The 24158-nt window shown below is 42.2% G+C and overlaps 1 protein-coding gene across 1 annotated transcript in view; it reads left to right on the top strand.

Moving 5' to 3' along the window:
- The window catches only part of LOC124712121 (waprin-Thr1), a 176125-nt gene that overhangs the window by 104640 nt on the left and 47327 nt on the right, over positions 1-24158 (top strand). The window lies entirely within an intron of this gene.

The raw sequence follows: 24158 nt of genomic DNA, 5'->3' as shown, positions 1-24158 counted from the left end.
AGACATCAACGTGCATTCACTATAACGCTCCTCAAATCACTACAGCAGGGTTCTGGCTCCGAGACAAGGACAATTATACTGCTGAAAAATGACGTCGGGGAAGACATCAAACATGAAGCGATGCAGCTGTCGCCGTATCTTCGATTAGTACCACAAGTTCCACGAAAACGCAGTAAAATATCTCACACGGCATAATACTGCTCCCACCAGCCTGCATCCGTGGCATGCTGCACGTTTCGAGCCGCCGTTCACCTCGATGACGACGTTTGTGGATCTAGTGTAGCAAAAATGTGATTCACCTGAAAAGCTGACACGTTCCCATTGATCGACGGCCGAATCCCTGTCGTTGGGTCAAAATGTGAACACGTGGGGATGGTCTGCTGCAGAATCCCATATTCAACAATTTACGATGAACGGTGTGCTCCGAAACATCGTCCGTGCACCAGCATTGTACTCTTTTGGCAGAGATGCTACAGGTAACTATCTATCCTACTTTGCAGAGCAGACAAGGCTCCGAATCTCACGTTCTGTGAAGAGTCGTGGACGTCCAGTCATTTAGCGCCTAGTGGTAGTTTCGCTGTCCTTCTACCTCTTGCCACAGATGCTCACGACAGTAGCACGTGAACATTCGACCAGCTTCGCCGTTTTCGTGATACTCGTTCACAGGCTCTGCGTAACAATACTCTCCCCTTTGTCAAAGTCGCTTATTTCAATGGATTTCCCCATTTGCAGCTCATATCTTGCGCTGGGGTAGTCCCCTATCCGTGTCTACTCCGCTTACATACTTTTGTTACCGCGTCACGTGCCCGCAAAACTATCAGGCGCCATCCAAAGTCAGCGGTCAAAGTATTTTGGCGACTCTGTTGCCTGTGACTCCTTCGCCATGCAGGTTACGACGTTTCGGTAGCCGTGCACCTTCATATAATACTTTTAAAAATAATGTTGGCAGCGTTTCAGACGATTAGAAGTATTTTCTCAAAAATCTTCTTCTCTTCAATGCTTATTGGAAACGGCAAAACCGAGCGAGGTGGCGCAGTGGTTAGCACACTGGACTCGTATTCGGGAGGACGACGGTTCAATCCTGTGTCCGGCCATCCTGATTTGGGTTTTCCGTGATTTCCCTAAATCGCTCCAGGCAAATGCCGGGATGGTTCCTTTCAAATGGCACGGCCGACTTCCTTCCCCATCCTTCCTTAATCCGACGAGACCGATGACCTTGCTGTTTGGTCTCTTCCACCAAATCGATCCAATCCACTCTAAACCGCAAAATGAAGAATAATCCTGAAGCAGGATCGTGCTATGGGGATGAAACTTTGGCGAGGTTGTTATTGTAAATACCGCGGTATCACACCTAAAAATATTAGCCTAATGTTCGTATTAGCTTCTCTACTATAGTATTTGAGTCTGAACAGTAGAAGTTCTACGTCAGCTGAATTTTCGCAGCGGTTCTGTTAGGCACACAACTTCTAGTGTGAAATTCCTACAAGTAGGTTTGAAGGATTTTGCTCTTTTGAGAGGCTAGGTGGCAAACAGCAACTGACAACTGAGCACTGAGCAAACAAAAGCACGGTGTTAATGTACTGGACAGAAGAAAGCAAAGGTTGTCAGCAGGTTTTTCATCGAGAAATGCCCAATATACTGATTAGCGGAATCAGCCATTCGACTGACTTTTTTCTAGTCACTTTCCTAAATAGAATAAAGAAGCATCATGCAAGAAGCATAATTTCCTAAAATAAAAATCTGATACTGAGATAAAAATACATGAACGTAATGTTCGTTTATGGAGGAGTATTTTTTCAAAGAATTTCCCTGTGTTTTTGGTAGGAGTGAACCTGCAGGACATTTTCTAGTCAGTGCTGCTCTTTCGCCCGTTGACTATTTGTGCGTCTTAGTAGGTTTTCCTAGCTAAGGGCATGGACACACTTCAGAATATTTGCTATAGTTCTAAAACATCTACAACGTCAACATTTCCGTCCGAGGCTTTGGATTTCCGTTTGTTGGTGAGGGAGGCACATCAGTGGAAATAACGTGTACTTCGGTTTCGTGCACGAATTTGTCAGTGATACCTGGCAGCAGCAACTTGTAGCTGTTCAGTCGGATTGGCCAGGCCGACGGCAAAAAGGCACAACAGCACGACCACCTCCATCATCTTCTGCGTCACGTAGCCTCTGTAAAGGGAGAGACAAAGTCAACGGCTGATTAATACTCTATGTTTTAGAAATATAATAATTGTCCAATCATACTTTGTTAAGGGTTTCCACAGATTCACTTCAGTTTAACTGTGTTGTCAACACAAAATGAAGTGAGAATTAAGTAGGACTAGGTCTAATAATTAACAAGAAAATAGCAATGCGAGTAAGCTACTACAGACAAAACTGTAAATATATTATCGTAGCCACGACCACCACCTCAGTACTATAAGCTTATACAATTACTAGCTACTCAGATGATATAAAAAATTATTCATGTAAGGGAGGAGGGAATTTAATTGTTATGGGAGACCGAAATTCGACAGTAGGAAAAGGAAGTGAAAGAAAAATAATAGGACAGCACAGACTAGGGGAAAGGTATAAAAGGGAAATCTGCGTGGCAAAATTTTATGCAGAACACAATTTAACCGTCGCTAACTCTTACTTTAACGATCATGAAAGAAGATTGTATATGCAAAAAAGACTGAAACATCGGAAGGTTTAGAAACCATACATTAAAATTTGAAGCATTTCCAGAGACAGTTATTATTATTAGTTAGTTATGAACTGCAGATTAAAATGAAAGAAATTGCGTAGAGATGGAATATTTAGAAGATGGGTACTGCAAAACTGAAAGAACCAGAGGTTGTTGAGAATTCCAAAGGGGACATTAGGTAATTATTAACTGAAACAGGAGAAAGGAATACAACAGAAGACGAACGGGAGGGAGAGATGTATCAGCGAAGGCATATAGGATCAACTGGGTCTTAGGAGTAAACCTTGGATAATACTGGAGGTAATTAATGAAACCGACTAAAGAAGAAACTACTGAAACGCAGCAAATGAAGCATGCAAAAGGGAATACAGGCGACTAAAAATGAGTGACAGAAAGTGCAAATTTGCAAGCACGAATGGTTAGAGAACAAACATCAAGGCCGTAGTAACATGCATGACGCGGAGGAGGATAAACGCAGCCTGTAGGAAAAGTAAAGAGACATGCAGAGAATATAGAGTCCTACCGAAATATCCTGAGCCCACCTGGCAAACCAGCTTTACGAAAAGAAGGTAAAGTTGAATCTTGGAAAGAATGTATGGAAGGGCTATACCAGGTAAATTAACTTGGAGACAGTATTATAGAAAGGGACGAGGTAGTAAATGAACTTGAATTGAAAGATAAAATATTGCCAGAAGAATCTGACAGAGCACAAAGCCTCTGTAGCAGAAGACATTCCCTCGAAATTACTGAGATCTGTGGGAGAGCAAACCATGAAAAACTATTCGACCTGATGTTCAGGATATATGAGAAAGGCAAACTACCCTCTGACTTTAGGAAGAACGCGTTAATTCCAATTCCAAAGAAAGTAGCTGCTGACAGCTGTGAATATTACCGAACCATCAGTTTAACAAGTCATGGTTGCAAAATATTAAGTCGAATTATTTACAGGAGAGTGGAAAAATTGGCAAAAGCCGATCTCGGGGAGAATTAGTTGAGTTCCGGAGAAATGTAGGAACACGCGAGACAATACTGACCCTATGTCTTATGTCAGAAGACTGTTGGAGAAAGAAAGACCTAAGTTTTTAGCTTTTCTAGATTTAATTGAAGATTTTGACGATGTTAACTGAGCTGCATTCTTTGAAATTTTGAGAATTGCTGAAATATAAAACAGTGAGGGAAAGTTTATTTACAACGTGTACAAAAACGAGACTTACGCAACTATAACAGTCTAAGGACGCGAAAGGGAATCCGTGCTTGAGAAGGGAGTGAGACATGATGGTATCCTATCCCTGATGTTATTTAGTCATTACACTGAACAACCTGTGAAACAGACCAATGAAAAATTTGGAAAAAGTATTGAAGTTCAAACAAAAGAAAAGAGTCGTTGAACAGAATGGTTGGTTTCTTTAAAGGAGATTATCAGGTAAATATCAACAAAAGTAAAACAAGCCTAACAGAACGTAGTTGATTTAAATTGGGTGATGGTGAGGGAATTAGGTTAGGAAATGAGGCACTAAAAGTAGGAGGCCAGTTTTGCTATTTGGGCAGTAAAATAACTGATGATGCCAGAAGTAGAGATGCTATGAAATAACGACTGGCAATAGCAAGAAATGCAGCTCTGAAAAATAGGAACTCAACCTGGAGAATTTTAAAGGCGAAAAAGACTTCTGAATCCGTTAGTACAGAGTGTAGCTTATGCGAAAGTGAAATTTGAACATATTAACAGTTCAGACAAGAAGAGAATAGAAGCTCTTGAAAGGTGGTGCTACACAAGAATATTGAATATTAGATGGATCAGATAACCATCTTATCTATCCATCTAATCTTCAGTATTCTTATGTAGAGTCATATTTCAAAAGTTTCTGTTTTTTTCTTCTCTGTACTGTTTATCTTTCAAGTTTCGCTTCCACAAAATGATATACCCAACAATTACTGTTAAGTATGAAAATTAAAGAAAGGTACTTCTAACTACAAGTTGGGCCATAGTAGAACCACACAACCTGCTACGAAAATGCAGGTAAAGAGGTAATTCTAGTAGGCCGACAACCGCTGACAGCCTGGCAATTCAGGAACGTACGGTTAGCAGCGAAGAGAATGAAAGACAGGAACAGATAGTGCTGAGATATTGCACCTGTCGATACCACCTATTTGATCCATGACTTCTACAGCGATTACTCTCGACGTCGGAATGGCGAAAATAAACATTTACACATCTACGTCCGTAATATACAAAGCACTGTGAAGAGCATCGTAGAGGGTACTTCCCTGTGTATCACGTATGAGGGTTTCTCCCCGTTCTTTTGGCGTATTGAGAGTGGGAGAAATTTTTACTTTCATGCTGTAATTATTCTTACCTTGCCTTTGCATCCCCATGGGGTATAATATTTACTCAGACTCCTCAGTACTGTTCTTGAAACTTTGTAATTGGCTGCCGCGTGATGGTTGAAGTCTAGCTTCAAGCGTCTGCCAGTTCAACTTTTAAAAAAAGGAGTCAACAAACCTGTGACATTCGTGCTGACTCTCTTTGTATACGTGTCAGTATTCGATGTTAGTCTCATTTAGCATGGCTCCCACACACTTGAGCAACATTGGAAGGTGGGACGTTCGAGTGTTTCGTAAGCAGTCTTCTTCGTAGACTGAGAGCATTTTTCGAGTAACCGTTCAATGACCCTAAGTCGGCCACCTGCTTCAGCTACGACTGGGCCTAAGGGATTATTCTATGTCACCCCAAATTGTTATATCCAGGTCTTTATGTCGACATATGAGACTAAGTTTTTGCGTTTTGAAATTCGCAATTTAACGTTTCTGAACATTTAAACCAAATCCTTGTAAAGCTTTGAAATACACTCCTGGAAATTGAAATAAGAACACCGTGAATTCATTGTCCCAGGAAGGGGAAACTTTATTGACACATTCCTGGGGTCAGATACATCACATGATCACACTGACAGAACCACAGGCACATAGACACAGGCAACAGAGCATGCACAATGTCGGCACTAGTACAGTGTATATCCACCTTTCGCAGCAATGCAGGCTGCTATTCCCCCATGGAGACGATCGTAGAGATGCTGGATGTAGTCCTGTGGAACGGCTTGCCATGCCATTTCCACCTTTTCCACCTGGCGCCTCAGTTGGACCAGCGTTCGTGCTGGACGTGCAGACCGCGTGAGACGACGTTTCATCCAGTCCCAAACATGTTCAATGGGGGACAGATCCGGAGATCTTGCTGGCCAGGGTAGTTGACTTACACCTTCTAGAGCACGTTGGGTGGCACGGGATACATGCGGACGTGCATTGTCCTGTTGGAACAGCAAGTTCCCTTGCCGGTCTAGGAATGGTAGAACGATGGGTTCGATGACGGTTTGGATGTACCGTGCACTATTCAGTGTCCCCTCGACGATCACCAGTGGTGTACGGCCAGTGTAGGAGATCGCTTCCCACACCATGATGCAGGGTGTTGGCCCTGTGTGCCTCGGTCGTATGTAGTCCTGATTGTGGCGCTCACCTGCACGGCGCCAAACACGCATACGACCATCATTGGCACCAAGGCAGAAGCGAATCTCATCGCTGAAGACGACACGTCTCCATTCGTCCCTCCATTCACGCCTGTCGCGACACCACTGGAGGCTGGCTGCACGATGTTGGGGCGTGAGCGGAAGACGGCCTAACGGTGTGCGGGACCGTAGCCCAGCTTCATGGAGACGGTTGCGAATGGTCCTCGCCGATACCCCAGGAGCAACAGTGTCCCTAATTTGCTGGGAAGTGGCGGTGCGGTCCCCTACGGCACTGCGTAGGATCCTACGGTCTTGGCGTGCATCCGTGCGTCGCTGCGGTCCGGTCCCAGGTCGACGGGCACGTGCACCTTCCGCCGACCACTGGCGACAACATCGATGTACTGTGGAAACCTCACGCCCCACGTGTTGAGCAATTCGGCGGTACGTCCACCCGGCCTCCCGCATGCCCACTATACGCCCGCGCTCAAAGTCCGCCAACTGCACATACGGTTCACGTCCACGCTGTCGCGGCATGCTACCAGTGTTAAAGACTGCGATGGAGCTCCGTATGCCACGGCAAACTGGCTGACACTGACGGCGGCGGTGCACAAATGCTGCGCAGCTAGCGCCATTCGACGGCCAACACCGCGGTTCCTGGTGTGTTCGCTGTGCCGTGCGTGTGATCATTGCTTGTACAGCCCTCTCGCAGTGTCCGGAGCAAGTATGGTGGGTCTGACACACCGGTGTCAATGTGTTCTTTTTCCATTTCCAGGAGTGTATTATCAAGATCTAACTGAAAATTTGTGCTCCTTCTGTCAGAGCACTTCGTTGTAAGTAACATTGCCTTCTGCGGAAGAGTGGAAACTACTAAACTCCGTCTTAAAGGGCCTCGGAAGGCCCAAAGGTACAGGCCAACCGCCGTGTCATCCTTAACCAGAAGGTGTCTTTGGATGCGGATGGGAAGAGCCGTGGGGTCAGCAAATCGCTCTCCTGGCCGTTGTCAGTTTTGCTGACCGGGAACCGCTGCTTCGCCGTCGAGTAGCTCCTCAACCGGCCTCACGAGGGATGAGTGCACCTCGCTTGCCAAGTGCCACGGCAGACCTGGGCGGTTAAGTTCTAGACACGGCCGTAATTTCGGTGATCTGCCGGGAAGAGCCGGCCGTTGTGGCCGAGCGGTTCTAGGCGCTTCAGTCCGGAACCGTGCTGCTGCTACGGTCGCAGGTTCGAATCCTGCCTCGGGCATGGGTGTGTGTGATGTCCATAGGTTAGTTAAGTTTAAGTAGTTCTACCTCTAGGAGACTGATGACCTCAGACGTTAAGTACCATAGTGCTTAGAGCCATTTGATTTTTCTGCCGGGAAGCCATGTAACCCTCGCGGCAAGGCTGTTGGTCGCAAAAGTGTGAGGTGACTAGTAATATTTTCTGCCAGCTTTTTTATATAAAATGAATAGCAAGAGTCGTAATAAACTTTCCTGGGGCACGCCTATGGTTACTTCTACACATGTCGATGATTTTCCAATCTTTTGAATATTTATGTAGATCATGCCTCCCGAAAATGGGAAGAAAAAACGCCAGAAGGAACCCATATAAGCAAGAATAAATATATTAACATACTTTTACACGCTGACGACATTGTTTTAATGAAAAATTTTGAAAACGAGCTAGAAAAATCAATCCATCTTCTAAACTTAATGGGAAAGCATTACAATGTTAAGATGGCAGTAAATAAAACTAATATAATGGCATTCCATGCGAAATACTCCGTACGGAACGAAATGGTAATTGATGATCTGATTTTGGAAGAAGTCCAGTACTTCAATTACCTAGGGAGCTGTATTACTTTTAAAGAAGAGATATCAGAGCATATGTGACAGTGCAAGCAGAACATTAAAAATATCCACGAAAGGACGCAAAAATGAAATTCTGGAAGGCGATAGCTGTACCCGTTCTATTATATGGCAGTGTATTCTGGGTTATGAAGAGAAAAGATTCTAGCCATCTTCAGGCGGCTGAAACGAAATTTTTACTAGTAGTCAGAGGTTGCACTAAGTTGAGCAGCATTCGTAGTGAAAAAATTAGACAAGAACTGAATATTTTTGCAGTAAATGACAAGTGGGAAGAACATAAACAAAAGTGGAAGGAATATCTGGCACGAATGGAAGAGACAATGGTTCCAAAGGCGGCCACCACAGAAGGTCGTTAGGCGTAATATGTGAAAGAGGGAATAAGCGGAATGACAAGCTGCATCTTCTCTACCGAGAAATCCTCAATCTTGTCACAGATATCGTTTGGTACCGTATGTGGTCGTGCTTTCGTTAACAAGCATGGATGTAGTGCTGAGTGAAATATAAGTTGAGAAAAAGTGCCTCGATACGTGGCTTTTAGGATGACGTGTGGAAAAAGCGCAAAAGAAGTGAAAAGATACTCAATGTGGCTACAGAATTTTTATATGGTATTTTAAATACATATTTAATGACCTAATATTATGGAATTCGGAGCAGAAGGGCCAGTTGGACAACGAAGGAAGGCATTGGATGTGTCTTTTCAAAGTAATCAACCTGATATTCACATACATCTTTTGCTCTCCACTAAGGAAATGCCCTGAGGCCCAGGAGGCCTACATTCAAAAGTAGAATGACGAATGGTAGCTTCGTGCGACACTCGTGCTTGCTCGACACATGCCCCAGTTCTTTATATAACAATTTGACCTCCAGAGGAGAAAATCTCTTTAAAACGGCCAAAAGAGACGTCGCTTTCCTTTGGTGCTACGTAAGTTACATTAATAAATTAAACAAAGAAATGCGAAATGTTGATAGTTTCAGTGTTACAATAACCAACGACAGAGTGGCTTCTACTGGTCTGCGTAGTTCCTGTGTATGAGGGCAGACGAGGCAGTAAGCGGCAGCCGGCGGCGACTCACGTTTATCACGTCCTGTCGGCGCGGCGGTGTGTCGGTCCACAGGGATGCCGCAGGCTGGGGGTCGGCTCTTATAGGCGCAGAGGGATCCGGGACCGCTCCATCACGACGATTAGCGTATTTGCGGCCAATATGCGCTGATTATTTGCACTGCGGCCGTATCAGGCACAGGGACAGATGGCGGGAACTGTCCGCTAAATTAATATGCGGCACACTCGCAGGGAGAAACAGTTGAGTAGCGGCCACTTCATCAAATGGACTCAACGTCTCTCGCTACTTCATGGCGCACGGATAATATTTTTGCCAAAACCTTGGATTTCAAAGTCAATGTTAAAATCTAATCTTTCTAATGTTTGTTAATTTTTTGCTTCTTCTTTTCGTCATTTTCCTGTAAGTGTCACACACCACACCCTTTCATCTCTTTACAGTGAGCCCTTTTTCTAACTTTAAGATCGTCTCTGTTCTAATCTTTTTTAGCTTAAAATATTTCTATTTTTAAAATTCGTTTCTCAAAACGTTACTCTCAATTATTTCTTTTTCTTTTCTGTTGTTTTTCTTTTTTCTAAATATTCTTCAAGTTGAGGAATTCAGCATTCCGTTAAGAGCTGTTTCAATAGCTATTTTCAGATTTTTAAACCTGTCATCATCCATTCCCAGGAATTCTCAAAGAAATATCAGTGACCTGTTTCCACTATTTCTAATTTTTTCTATTGTTTGGTGCATTTTGTCATTACCTCTCAATCTGCAGACTCATTTCTAATAATACTGGTTATACAAATCTGCAATTCAGTGCTCTGGAGTCACTTGCAAGCAAGTATTGTGCTTTGGAAATATGTCGCAATGCTTTGCTTTACGTTGATTACGTATATGGACTTTCTAGTGAACAATCATAAATATGTGATTTTGTTTCGTTGTTTTTTCTCCTTCATAGAAGAAGTCCATGCACCACTTCCAAAATTGTCTCTTTTATACCTCTGAACTTTCACCTTTTATGTTTGACGTACACTCAATATTAATAGTAAACATACTTCTTCCATTAAAGTCCTTAACATTGTGCTACGGGCTACCTCTTGTAAGTGGCTGATTTGCGTTTATGATTTTTTAGTTTCTGTAACCAATTGTTTGTTTACGTTTGATTTTAATGCAGCTATTGCTCATGAGCTTCTGTTTACGCAATGTTTGCGTCTGCGAAACGCAAATGCAAACTCAAAAACATGTTATATTATTATTTGAGCCTTTGCTTGATTTTCATACTAAACTATCTGAAACGAGTAACACATAAACTGAAATGTTATATGAAACTTATATTCATGAGAAATAATTATTCGAAGATTAATGCGAATTCTTTGAAGTCGCAAAAATCCGCCAGAAATTGCTTTCATTACTCTGTGCTTTTATGTGTGTTCCTATTCAATTTCGCCTGACAATTGCCATTAGTGTTTAGCGAGTAAACGACCTGAGAGTTAACGTGCTTCTTAAAACTAAAAAAAATGTTTAGAAAATAAAAAAGATGACATGTTATTGAAATGATTTGTCTAAAGGTAAGAAATAAAATAGATGACAGAAACATTTGACACGGTCTGAATGATGCTCGAAATCATACCGCAAACATCCTCTAATACTCTTTAAAATTCTGAAGGTATAAATTAAACACTGAACTTTAAATTCTTAATCGGCACTTCACTTTCTCCAATTTATTTTATTTTTTACTTCTAGGCAAATCATTTCTCCAACCATCAGATCGTAACCTCACAAAATGGTACTGCATTGATGTTGATTCTATACACGTAACCCACGTTCAGAAGTTATTCTGCAAATCGAGGTGATGGTTCGCTTGAGAAATTTCGATCTGTAAACGACGTGTTTGCCTCTCTCCGCATAGTGCCTTCCCTGAACGAATTTTGACGTATTATTCTTTCCAGCGGGTCGCAATTGTCAGTGCTAGGAAGATATAAAAAATTTTATACGGAAGCTAAACACCAAAACATAATCCTCTGGAAATTGCCTGTGCTGACCAGTCTTATTATTATCATCGACTTTTCTATTGTAGCTTTTTACCCAAATTACTACTATTGTCGGTCTGCGATTTCTATATCCTATAACCTCGTCTGTTATAATAATGAAGTAGTTGCCTTTCAGGGATTATTTCCTAGTTTCCAGTAATTCCACTACACACTTCGAGTCTGTTAGCAGCGTTCTTCTAACAAATTTCAGTGCAAATATGATCACAATGCTGTAGGTTGTAAGTATGGAAGATTGTCCAGCAAACTGGAACAGTTTTTGCGGCCGGAGTGGCCGAGCGGTTCTAGGCGCTACAGTCTGGAACCGCGCGACCGCTACGGTCGCAGGTTCGAATCCTGCCTCGGGCATGGATGTGTGGGATGTTCTTAGGTTAGTTAGGTTTAAGTAGTTCTAAGTTCTAGGGGACTGATGACCTGAGATGTTAAGTCCCATGGTGCTCAGAGCTATTTGAATTTGGAACAATTTTTCTATTGATATCAGTGGACGTAAAAAGGCACATCCTTCACGACATTCATTTTTAATTTTTGATTTGTCTGTGGAAACTGGAAAAAAATGGTTCAAATGGCTCTGAGCACTATGGGACTTAACATCTCAGGTCATCAGTCCCCTAGAGCTTAGAACTACTTAAACCTAACCAACCTAAGCGCATCACACTCATCCATGCCCGAGGCAGGATTCGAACCTGCGACCGTGGCGATCGCGCGGTTCCAGACTGAAGCGCCTAGAACCGCTCGTCCACCAGCGGCCACAAAAACTGGAAAATGGTCCGAATACTTAATCTGCAGTGTAAATGTATAATGGAACGCAACAGAAATATCTTGTAATCCATCATGTCCTATTATGCACTGAAGAGCCAAAGAAACCGGTACACCTGCTTAATATCGTTTAGGGCCCCCACGAGCACGCAGAAGTGCCATAACAAGACATGTCATGGATTCGACTAATGCCTGTGGTAGTGCTGGGGGGAAATGACACCATGAAACCTACAGGGCTGTCCAAAAATCCGTAAGAGTGGGAGGGGTCGGAGATCTTTTCCGAACGGCATGTTGCAAGTCATCCCAGAGATGCTCAATAATGTTCATTTCTGGGGAGTTTGGTGGCCAGCGAATGTGTTTAAACTCAGAAGAGTGTTGCAGGAGCCTCTCTGTAGCAATTCTAGACGTGTAGAGTGTCACAATGTCCTGCTGCAATTACCAGTCCGTCGGAATGCACAATGGACCTGAATGGATGCAGGTGATCAGACAGGATGCTTACGTACGTGTCAGAGTTGTACCTAGACACGTCAGGGTTTCCATATCACTCCAATTGCACACGCCCCACACCATTACAGAGCCTCCACCAGTATGAACAGTCCCCTGCTGAGATGCAGGACCCATGGCTTCATGAGGTTGTGTCCATACTCATACACGTCCTCCGCTCGACACAATTTGAAACGAGACTCGTCCGACCAGGCAACATGTTTAAAGTCTTCAACATTCAAATTTCGGTGTTGACAGGCCCAAGTGAAACGTAGAGTTTTGTGTTGTGCAGTCACCAATGGTACACGAGTGTGCCTTCAGCTCCGAAAGCCCATATCGATGATGTTCCGTTGAATGGTCCGCACGCTGACTCTTGTTGATGGCCCAGCATTGAAATCTGCAGCAATTTGCGGAAGGGTTGCACTTCTGTCACGTTGAATGATTCAGGATCTTTTCTCTCCGCAGCGATGTCGGAGATTTGCTGCTTTACCGGGTTCCTGATATTCACAGTACACTCGTGAAATGGTCGTACAGGAATATCCCCACTTCATCGCTACCTTGGAGATGCTGTGTCCCATCGCCCGTAGGCCGATTATAACATCACATCAGACACTTGTCTTATAAAGGCGTTGTCGACCGCAGTCTCGTATTCTGCCTGTTTACATATCTCTGTATTTGAATACGCATGCCTACACCAGTTTCTTTGGCGCTTCAGTGTATACACAGCTGATGCGAAAATGGCCAACTCAAAAAACTTTTATTAATATTCTACATCTTTATTTTCATGTCTGCAGATTTATTTCTCAACATAGTCATCCTAACGACAAACGCATTTCTCGCAAGGAGAGACCAGTTTGTTGATATAGTCACTGAAGAATATTAGACTTTGTTGACCATCACTATCAAAGTGAATTCCTCGAAGGTGTTCTGTAAGTTCTGGAAACAGCTGAAAACCTGATGGGGTCAAGCCGAGACTGTATGGAGGATGACAGATGACAATGAACTCATGGCGTCGAAGTGTTTCAGATGTCTCACTGATCGTATGTGGTCTGGCATTGTTGAGCTGAAGGAAAGGGTACCCCGAATTCGAAACTCATGCATGCTGTTTTCCACTCACCAACGTAGTTTCATTACTCATCGCCATGTAACACGCTGTAGTTCGGGGCCTTCTAACAGTAGAGGGTTGCAAATTTGTAGACTTGAAGAATAAAGATGTAGAATGTTAATAACGTTCGTTTTATTTAAAAAAAATTTTATTGGTTGTCATACACAAGTTTCGGAGGCATTTCTTTTCAGGACGCTCTCGTATGTTAAGGGCAGATTTTCGGCTTGCAATTACGATACTGGCTTAGGGTATTCAGCATCGAGCACGCACATACAGGTTGCATTCAAAAAATGCGCAACACGCAGGGAGCAAATGTCTCATGCAGCGATTTATCATCTTTGATGTATGCAGCGTTATATTTTTCCCATTTTGTTTTAGTTTCATTGTATAGCTTTTTGTGTAAATATCATATTTTTATTTGTTTCCCTTAGAGTTACACATACAGCATCAACTTTTAATAATGCTTACTACATCAATTAATTTCAAACTGTTCAATACAACTAATGAATTATTTCTTTCATTTCGGAGCTATTTCAGCACTGCTTCATTGTAATATAAATAATGGTAGCTTTTACAGCAGAAATGTAGCGTAAACCACATTCTAATGTTCGCACATACTGAAGTTTAATAAACTTATAGAAATCCTTTTATTTTATGTTGGTCTGAGGCACAAGAATAGTAACTCTGCGCGTTAAGTTCAAACAGGAGCACTAACCAGAGTTTTGTGTTTATTAGCAAGGGCATGATGCCACCCAGCACTTGATTTAACAAGATGAACTGACTAAATGTCCATCTCTTTATGACAAGATGGCGTAGGAACTGCTGCAGCAACAGAAGTAGTCGCTTTAAACTTTTGTATATAACGAAACTGTCTCATACGAATTTAGTGGTGGTAGTGGATACTAGTGCCTACCAACGTTAATTGCTTGCATCTTTTTATCACACTTCCTTCTGTTTCTTGTGAAATCCCGTCATTTGGATCGTTGAGTTTTGATAAAATTTTTGTTCTTCCCTGTCTGCAACTACACTACTGGTCATTAAAATTGCTACACCAAGAGGAAATGCAGATGATAAACAGGTATTCATTAGACAAATATACTAGAACTGACATGTGATTACATTTTCACGCAATTTGGGTGCATAGATCCTGAGAAATCAGTACCCAGAACAACCACCTCTGGCCGTAATAACGGCCTTGATACGCATGGGCATTGAGTCAAACAGAGCTTGGATGGCGTGTACAGGTACAGCTGCCCATGCAGCTTCAACACGATACCACAGTTCATCAAGAGTAGTGACTGGCGTATTGTGACGAGCTACTTGCTCAGCCACTATTGACCAGACATTTTCAATTGGTGAGAGATCTGGAGAATGTGCTGGCCAGGACAGCAGTCGAACATTTTCTGTATCCATAAAGGCCCATACAGGACCTGCAACATGCGGTCGTGCATTATCCTGCTGAAATGTAGGGTTTCGCAGGGATCGAATTAAAGGTAGATCCACGGGTCGTAACACATCTGAAATGTAACGTCCACTGTTCAAAGTGCCGTCAATGCGAACAAGAGGTGACCGAGACGTGTAACCGATGGCACCCCATACCAACACGCCGGGTGATACGCCAGTATGGCGATGACGAATACACGCTTCCAATGTGCGTTCAGCACGATGTCGCCAAACACGGATGCGACCATCATGATGCTGTAAACAGAACCTGGATTCATCCGAAAAAATGACGTTTTGCCATTCGTGCACCCAGGTTCGTGTTGAGTACACGATCGCAGGCGCTCCTGTCTATGATGCAGCGTCAAGGGTAACCGCAGCTATGGTCTCCGAGCTGATAGTCCATGCTGCTGCAAACGTCGTCGAACTGTTCGTGCAAATGGTTGTTGTCTTGAAAACAGCCCCATCTGTTGACTCAGGGATCGAGACGTGGTTGCACGATACGTTACAGCCATGCGGATAAGATGCCTGTCATCTCGGCTGCTAGTGATACGAGGCCATTGGGATCCAGCACGGCGTTCCGTATTACCATCCTGAACCCACCGATTCCATGTTCTGCTGACAGTCATTGGATCTCGACCAACACGAGCAGCAATGTCGCAATACGATAAACCGCAGTCGCGATAGGCTACAATCCGACCTTTATCAAAGTCGGAACGTGATGGTGCGCATTTCTCCTCCTTACATGATGCATCACAACAACTTTTCACCAGGCAACACCGGTCAACTGCTGTTTGTGTATGAGAAATCGGTTGGAAACTTTCCTCATGTCAGCACGTTGTAGGAGTCGCCACCGGCGCCAACCGTGTGTGAATGCTCTGAAAAGCTAATCATTTGCATATCACAGCATCTTCTTCCTGTCAGTTAAATTTCGCGTTCGTAGCACGTCATCTTTGTCGTGTAGCAATTTTAATGGCCAGTAGTGTAGCTTGCTGAGCTTGGCAGGGAGGCCATGTCAGAACACTTCTCCGCTGTCATCCCTCTCTAAGGAAAGCAAACTTGTTGTGAAATGGAATCAGTCTCAGTAGTCTGGACAGCCAGACTTGGGAACTGATGGCGAGGGATCATTGAAGGCCAGGGCGCTGTTTGCGGACAATTAGCCCGCATCTTCCGAGGTCAAATCACAGAGGATAGGGCCAGAACTTGATAACGCGAATAGGATTTGTAGTCTACTACATCATCCCATCTCCGCCGAGCAGTATCAACGGCCTGCGCGCCAAACAACCGTGGGAAATCACAAATCTGCCACAACCACATCGGTTGTACATCAACAATCGCTAACCGAACCCCAACAGTCTCAGCAACTTCAACAATCCCTCTCTGATCTACTGCCAGCTACTCACTATCAAACCAACAAATTACCTCACGAAACCCAATATCCTGATACACATGATCATGAATTTCCAACGGTACGCTCCAGGCGTAACTCCAGACGAAATTCCGCTGTGTTCACTGAATCCGATGAGAAACCAGCAAAGGTCGATTTTAGTATCGAACCAACAACAGGTATCGTTAAAAATCTTGACCACTAGGAAACTGCTAAGTCTTTTCATATGACACGAAAGCAATTCAACCTGGTGCAATTTGCGGTTGTCATGAATTTCAGGAGGCACAGAGTCAAAATTACCACTTAGCAAACTAATTTTAAAACTGGACTCAAAAAGGCAATTGGCACTACTTACAGACAGGAAGTAATTATCAAGTCAATAAGCCTGCACAGTAAACAACAGCCCTATTGAAAACCACATGGACCCTTCCTCAGTGCCGTCAACACTAATGTCGATCGTGATGTCACCAACGAGAAAAACGAAGAACTAAACATGCAGGGATACCAATTTAAAAAAAGCAGCTTGCATCTTCTCGCGTCTCACAAAACGACCCATCAAGAAAATACCTGTCATTTCTGATCACAAGGAAACTATAGACAAACTTTTTGCATACCAGTTCTATATAAAGTTGAACCATCCAACCCCCTACTTTCGCAACCTACGCAATACAAAAAATGCAACAGCTTTCAGCACTTCTCCGATAACTGTCACAAAGAGCCTAAATTTGGGAAAGGTAGCGGACCTCACTCAAAAAAGTAAACACCTAAATGCAACAACTGCAATGGTACTCACCTCGTTACGATCTGAATTGCTCATAAAGGCCAAAGCAACCCATCTCCGCCGATAAAACAGATAATGTCAAGTACATCGACGAACCTAATAATCCTCTGCAGGAATGCTCACAAAGCGAAAATTTTTTGCGTGCGTTCACCACTACACTTCTCAACATTTCCCCGAAACATAGATTCCTCATTACTGAAAGTATAAAAACTGTTTCCAGGTAGTTCCTACGGCGAGATACCGAAACATCATACACCTGGAACGACATACGCAACTATATAAGCTAGCCGTCAGATTCATCAGTTCATGTCTAACCTACTGCCACATTCTATAAACTTGGTAATTGTTTCACATTCACCGTGAGACATGACAGTTTGTCAACGCAAATGGTTTCTGTTCTTAAAAACTAGCTCTTAGAAAAATTAGTTCGGGAACAAAACATAATTAGTTCGGGAACAAAACATTACGATTGTCGGAGTTGCAGAAACCAAATGCTTCGGCCAAGACATTATGTCTGCCGCAGACTGGACAAACCCAAATCAGGAAAAGGAATAAGTTCAGAAGGAGGTGTCGGAACCTTTCACACAAAACAACTGGCCGCTATAAGATTCGATTTTCCACAAAAACTGAACACTCATCAAACTGTTGTCCTAAAAATCGTAGGAAAATACAATAAATCAAATTTTTTCGCAGCTATATATCTGTGTCCCACTGAGGATCTGCAAATAGATATTTTTGAATACCTTTCTTCACTTGTCCCAGCAAACATAAGAGGAGATGTTTTTGACCAGAAAACCAACAACAAAAATGGCGATTTTCTCTTCGCAACTCTAAACGATAATCTGATCCCTCGAGAAAATAACTCACCTAATTTCATCAATCACACTGGAACATACATAACTGATTACATTATCTGCACACCAAAGATCGCTAGGCACTGAAGCGAGGTGGAAATAGGTGATAGCATTTCCAGTTACCACCTACCTATCATTATAGGAACAACACCGGTCACTAACGTCAAACATGACAATATCAAAAGGAAAAAATCTATTGATTCCAAAAAGTTAAACGTAGAAAACTTCAAAACAGAATTTTTAAACAAAAAACCCAACACAACAGCCGTCGATACTATGGAAGACCATAACAACTATAACCAGCAAACTGTCTAAGCGATACTATCTGCTGTTGTTAATAATACATCTTTGTAGCCAGACTTCGTACACACATTTTCAACCTCATCATGGAAAAAAGAAAATTATATAGCTAAATCAAACGAAAACCTAATGAAAGGGCTAAAACAGAATGGAACCGTCTTAATAACCAAGTCAGATCCGAAATTTCCTAATCCAGAGAAAACTGATGGGAAAGTGATTCACAAGGACTTCACCCACGTAACCTCACTCTCTTTTGGAACAAGTTCAAGCGAATCAAAGGCAAAACCGTCACTGAAGAATCGCTTCTACAAATCGATGATCACATCACTGTGGATGAAAGAGAGGAGGCTGAAATATTCCGCGATTTACTCGAAAGAGTCCACTATCATCCACAAAGCTCCAAATTTGGCGATAACCACGAGGAAATAATTACTTGGGAATTTCCTTTACTACTACATAGAAACACCGCACCCACTGATCATCCACTGTTGAAAGAAATAACAGAATATGAGTTAGCCTCTGCTATACTAAGATGCAAAAATACAACTCCTAGAAATGACTGCACTGGACGATTTCATCTCATATTACTCCTAACGCAAGGACTTGCTCGTATGGTAAATCCGCTATTTAATGCGGTCTTAATTTAAAAACTGTGCAATTTCAATGCAAATATTATAATTATTCTGAAACCTGCAAAGCAATCCTAACTCATGCAAACCTGTAGCCTTGCTTTCAATAATTGGCAAATCCTTACAAGCAATAAACAACAACAGATTACAGAAATTTGCAGAAGACAGCAACATTATACCACACGAGCAAGCTGGTTTCAGAAACATTCATAACAAAAGCCTGCAACTTAATACATGCGACTGCTGCCCTCATTGGACATAGGACGCGCCTTTCATAAGATATGGCGTGCAGGACTTCTTCACAAAATGCTAAAGTACAGCTTTCCACCCGACATTGTGCAATTGACAGCAAGTTTCACTGGAAACAGAAAAGTATAGGAACGAGTTGGTGATCAAGTGTCATCATGCTTCACTCTCTCAAGCAGCCGTCATCTCGTTGTTATATACGATATATACAGCTTATATCCTAAGACCCAGATGGTGGAATGAAGAAATAGCTCTATACGCTGATGACACACCTTTTTGCCTGCCATGCAGTCACCTGCAGTAAAATCAATGAACGGGGTAACAGCTACATCAGCTAACTTGGAACCCGACTCAGTAAACGGAGGATAAGACCAAATCCAATAAAAAGCTAACTTATTCTAATCAGGCACAGAAATCTTACCAATCACCGACAACAGGACCCTCACAAAATTCAAAATTCGACTCAGGGCACAAGAAATCACTCCACAACCAAACACAAAATATCTTGGAACTATCAATATGAACACCTAAATTGGCAAAAAAACATATCCAGGAAACTATATATAACGGTAGTATCTGTTCCCGAAAGAACAGTTACCGTGGATGACCATGCAGCTTTGCTAGAAATGAAATGATAATTAAATGGACACCCTAGCTGCAAACAGGCGTTGATGTACTTCATTGGGGACATGTTGAAAATGTGTGCCCCGATCGGGACTCGACTGCGGGATCTCCTGCTGACATGGTAGACGCTCTATCCATCTGAGCCACCGCGGGCACAGAGGATAGTGCGTCTGCAGGGACTTATCCCTTGCACGCTCCCCGTGAGATCCATATTCCCAACATGTCCACACCACTACATTCGTAATGCGCCTAATACATGTTTGCCCATCATACTCATTACTCGTGGCAGATTAATCTACCAAGTCCCGTACGAGTTCGGGCATAGCGTGTGCGTTCGCACAAGAAGGTCAATGGCCGGGAAGCCATATTTTAACTATATATGACGGTAGTATCTGTTCCCGAAAGAACAGTTACCGTGGATGACCACGCAGCTTTGCTAGAAATGAAATGATAATTAAATGGACACCCTAGCTGCAAACAGGCGTTGATGTACTTCATTGGGGACATGTTGAAAATGTCTTTCGGGAACAGATACTACCGTCATATATAGTTAAAATATGGCTTCCCGGCCATTGACCTTCTTGTGCGAACGCACACGCTATGCCCGAACTCGTGCGGGACTTGGTAGATTAATCTGCCACGAGTAATGAGTATGATAGGCATACATCTATTAGGCGCATTACGAATGTAGTGGTGTGGAGTGGATCAACGAATTATTCTTCTTACATACAAAATTTTTGTCCGCTCCATTCTCAGATATGAATCTCAAGAATGGATCATGTCACCTAACCAAACGGAAAAATTTTTGTATGCTGACCGGGCAGCTCTTCGAATCATCCATTTTGGACTCAACAGACTATGTCACAACGGACTTACAAAATCACTCTTATAGCACGATCCTGTAACGCTTAACTTACCGAAAATCAAATATGCATACTCTCCCTACGTCATCTCGAACAAGTATGCGATTCACTCCAAAAAAATGGTTCAAATGGCTCTGAGCACTATGGGACTTAACATCTGAGGTCATCAGTCGCCTAGACTTAGAACTACTTAAACCTAACTAACCTAAGAACACCACACACATCCATGCCCGAGGCAGAATTCTCACCTGCGACCGTAACAGCAGCGCAGTTCCGGACTGAAGTGCCTAGAGCCGCACGGTCACAACGGCCGGCGATTCACTCCAAGAAAGTGCTGTGGATAACAAAGAAATCAAAAAGGTCGTCTACAGAGCGAAAACACCTACAAGGCTTTGAGATGATGTAGTATCGCGACACACAAAACCAGCTGAATAGGGAGTAGTACTCCAATCAATTTCTACAGAAGGAGAGAAGAAAATTCTCTACGTCTACTAAATTTTCAGGATTTCAAGTTTCTACAGAATGGGACAAAAAATTCTCTTTATAAATAAAAAAAATTCAAAATCAGAATGCTGAAGCATAGGGGCCACTAAGATAATAAGATAAATAAGCCATAACAACAGGCAACCAATCCCTGCTGAAGCTTTTACGATGGGAGATTTTCGCCTCACCCGTAAGGCGAATGCTGGGATTTCGAATAAAGAAAACATAAATAACAGCTTCCTCCCACCTATCCATTCACCTGCAATAAAAAAATCTTAAGCACCCAGTTACCCTAAATAAATTGTGTCACAACAGAACAAATTACAACGACTGGCTGAAGAGAGCTATACTCTCCTACAGGCCAGTTTTGCTGTGAACCTTTAGTGACCAGTGGGAACTATTGTTCCCACTTATTTGTTTTCGCTGTTCTGTGGTAACCCGTGTTCACACTTCTAACTTCTGCTGTCATCTCTGTTAGAGTATGCTAAATACATGTAGGTTGTCAACGGGTGTGTGAAAGCGGTTGTATTTCTACCTTGTTAGTCAATCAATGCAGAAGCGCAATTCCCGCATGAAAACGAGCCACTGTTTCGACCACTACAACGTTTTTTGTACAGGGTGCTTTCCTTTTGCGTGTGAAATTACTTGTGTTGTATTTATCTACTTTTATATTTACGAAGGAGATAGTATTCGTGTATATTTGATTGATTTGACTGAAAATTATGTAAATAATATAAGGTAAGTTAGTGTGAACTATTTTTCCCACTGAACTTGTGTGAGGTGCAATGCATATGGCTGTGCAATCGGCATCGTAGTTATTGTTTGTTTCTTATTGTTTAGAATGCGTGGACTGACGCCAGAAGAGGTTTTCATAATTTTGTACGCTTTACCAGAAGATGTAGAAGATTCAGATATCGATGCTGACTCCGATGATGATTTTGAGTCACCAAATACTTCACAGATTTTGAATAAAATAGCGATAACATTATTGTTTCAAATGAAGACAACTGTTTCAATTTGACAATAGACATTAGTGGAATTGGAAACATGTCGCCTTGTCAGGCAAGTGTATCTGATTCAACCCCAGAAACAGCTGCTGCAACATTTTCGTCTAGTGATAAAATGTTGAATGAGAATATTTATTTTGAAAATCTTCCACTGAAATTAGAAGAAATCGCAGAAAATATTTCAAATTTCTCAAAGTCTGATAAAGAGATAAAATGTTTCGAGTCTATATTTACAGAAGAGCTGTTGCTTCATATTTGCAATCAGACGAACTTGTATGCAAGGCAGGAAAGGTGTGTTGTGAAGTCAAGGAAGAAAACAACTAAAGTATCTTCCAACTGGCAGGACATTACTGTTCCTGAGGTAAAAGCTTTTTCGGGAATGCTTATTTTGGTGGGTATTCATCAGCTTCCACAACTCGGAAATTATTGGAGCAGTGATCCTATTCTTGGAGTAACTGCTATCTCATCAGTCATGAAAAAGCTTCAATACAAAAAAAATAATGTTGAGAACCTATTGCAATGACAACAGAAAGTGTGTAAAAAAAAGGAAAACCAGGTTATGGCAAGTTACACTAAATTCGACCACTCATTAGTGCAATATCAAATAAGCTTTGTATAGTGTACAAACCATCTTCTGTTTTAGCAGTTGACAAATGTATGGTGGCCTTCAAAGGACGGTCAACACTCAAACAACATATGCCAATGAAACCAGTGAAGCGTGGATATAAAGTGTGGTGCATATCTGATGCTAGTACTGGGTTCATCATAAATTTTGACATCTACACTGGAAAAAGAGATACAAATGATGCGTCTGAATTCACTTTGGGTGAAGAAGGTGTGCTTACTCTAACCAAGGCAATGGCTGACAGCAAAAGGCTGGTAGCAATTGACAATTATTTTGCAACAGTACGAGTAATGGAAGAGTTACAGTCTCGTGGACTTTATGGCGTTAGAACTGTTTGTTCAAACAGGAAGGATTTGCCTGATATGCTGGAAAAAATTCTAGACATAGGAGGGGAGAATTCAGATTTGTTGTGTGGTCATTTGTGGCAACAGTGAAGTGGCAGGACAGTAAACCTGTTTGTATACTATCATATTACCACAATCCCAAACACATTACAACTGTTTTGAGAATAAACACAGATGTAAGCAGAAGTGAAGTATTCTGCCCATTGGCTGTGGCAGAGTATAATAAAATAATAGGAGGAGTGGATAGATTTGACCACCTGTGTGAACGGTATGCTGTAGGCTATCGTTCATGGAAGTGGTGGCACAGACTGTTTTTCTTTCTTGTAGATTTCATAGTTGTCAATTCCTACATTATGTGGAAGCTACAAAAGACAGAAGCAGACCAGCTAACATTTAGACTGCACTTGGCAAGGCGGCTTATCTCTGGATTTTCAAGTCATAAGCGAAGAGGAAGACCCGTTCATTTTCAAACACCAAAAAGAGGCGTGTCTGGAGTACCAGATGAAGTTCGTCAGGAGAAAGTTGGAACGCATTTGCCTACAAAGGGTACAACAAACGTAAGATGCCGCCAATGTAGCACCAAGAACAAAGAAAAGAGAACAAAAATAATGTGCAGCAACTGTCGTGTACCTTTGTGTGTAGCACCATGCTTCTCTAAGTTCCATAGTACATCACCTTAGTGAACTCAAAGGACAATATGAACTAATACAAATATAAATGTAATGTTTAACATGCTTTTTGTACTAAAAATAAAGGATATACATTTTCTTAAAATTAGCAAGTGAAGTTACTCCAGAGTTCGGTGGGAACAATAGTTCCCACTAATTTTTTTTATACTTGTAGGCTAAACTCTCACTTTCAAGATTTAAACTAAGATTTTATGAATTGTTTCTTAGCGCAATAAAGTGCTCATAAAAAGTCCACAACTTCTGGAAATAACTGGGTCACTAAAGGGTTAATTCTGTGCGGATACATTTATTGCCACAGTTGTTCGCTTAAATGTGCACACATATATGTTAAATTTCATCCCATCTTACAGCCCACGAAATGAGAGCCGCTAAAAATAATACGACAGAATTCATAAAGTCTGATCAAAAGAATAGGAACACTT

This window comes from Schistocerca piceifrons, chromosome 1 (assembly GCF_021461385.2).
Source record: "Schistocerca piceifrons isolate TAMUIC-IGC-003096 chromosome 1, iqSchPice1.1, whole genome shotgun sequence".
In the NCBI taxonomy this organism is placed as follows: domain Eukaryota; kingdom Metazoa; phylum Arthropoda; class Insecta; order Orthoptera; family Acrididae; genus Schistocerca; species Schistocerca piceifrons.
This window is presented reverse-complemented; position numbering and strand designations above follow the sequence as displayed.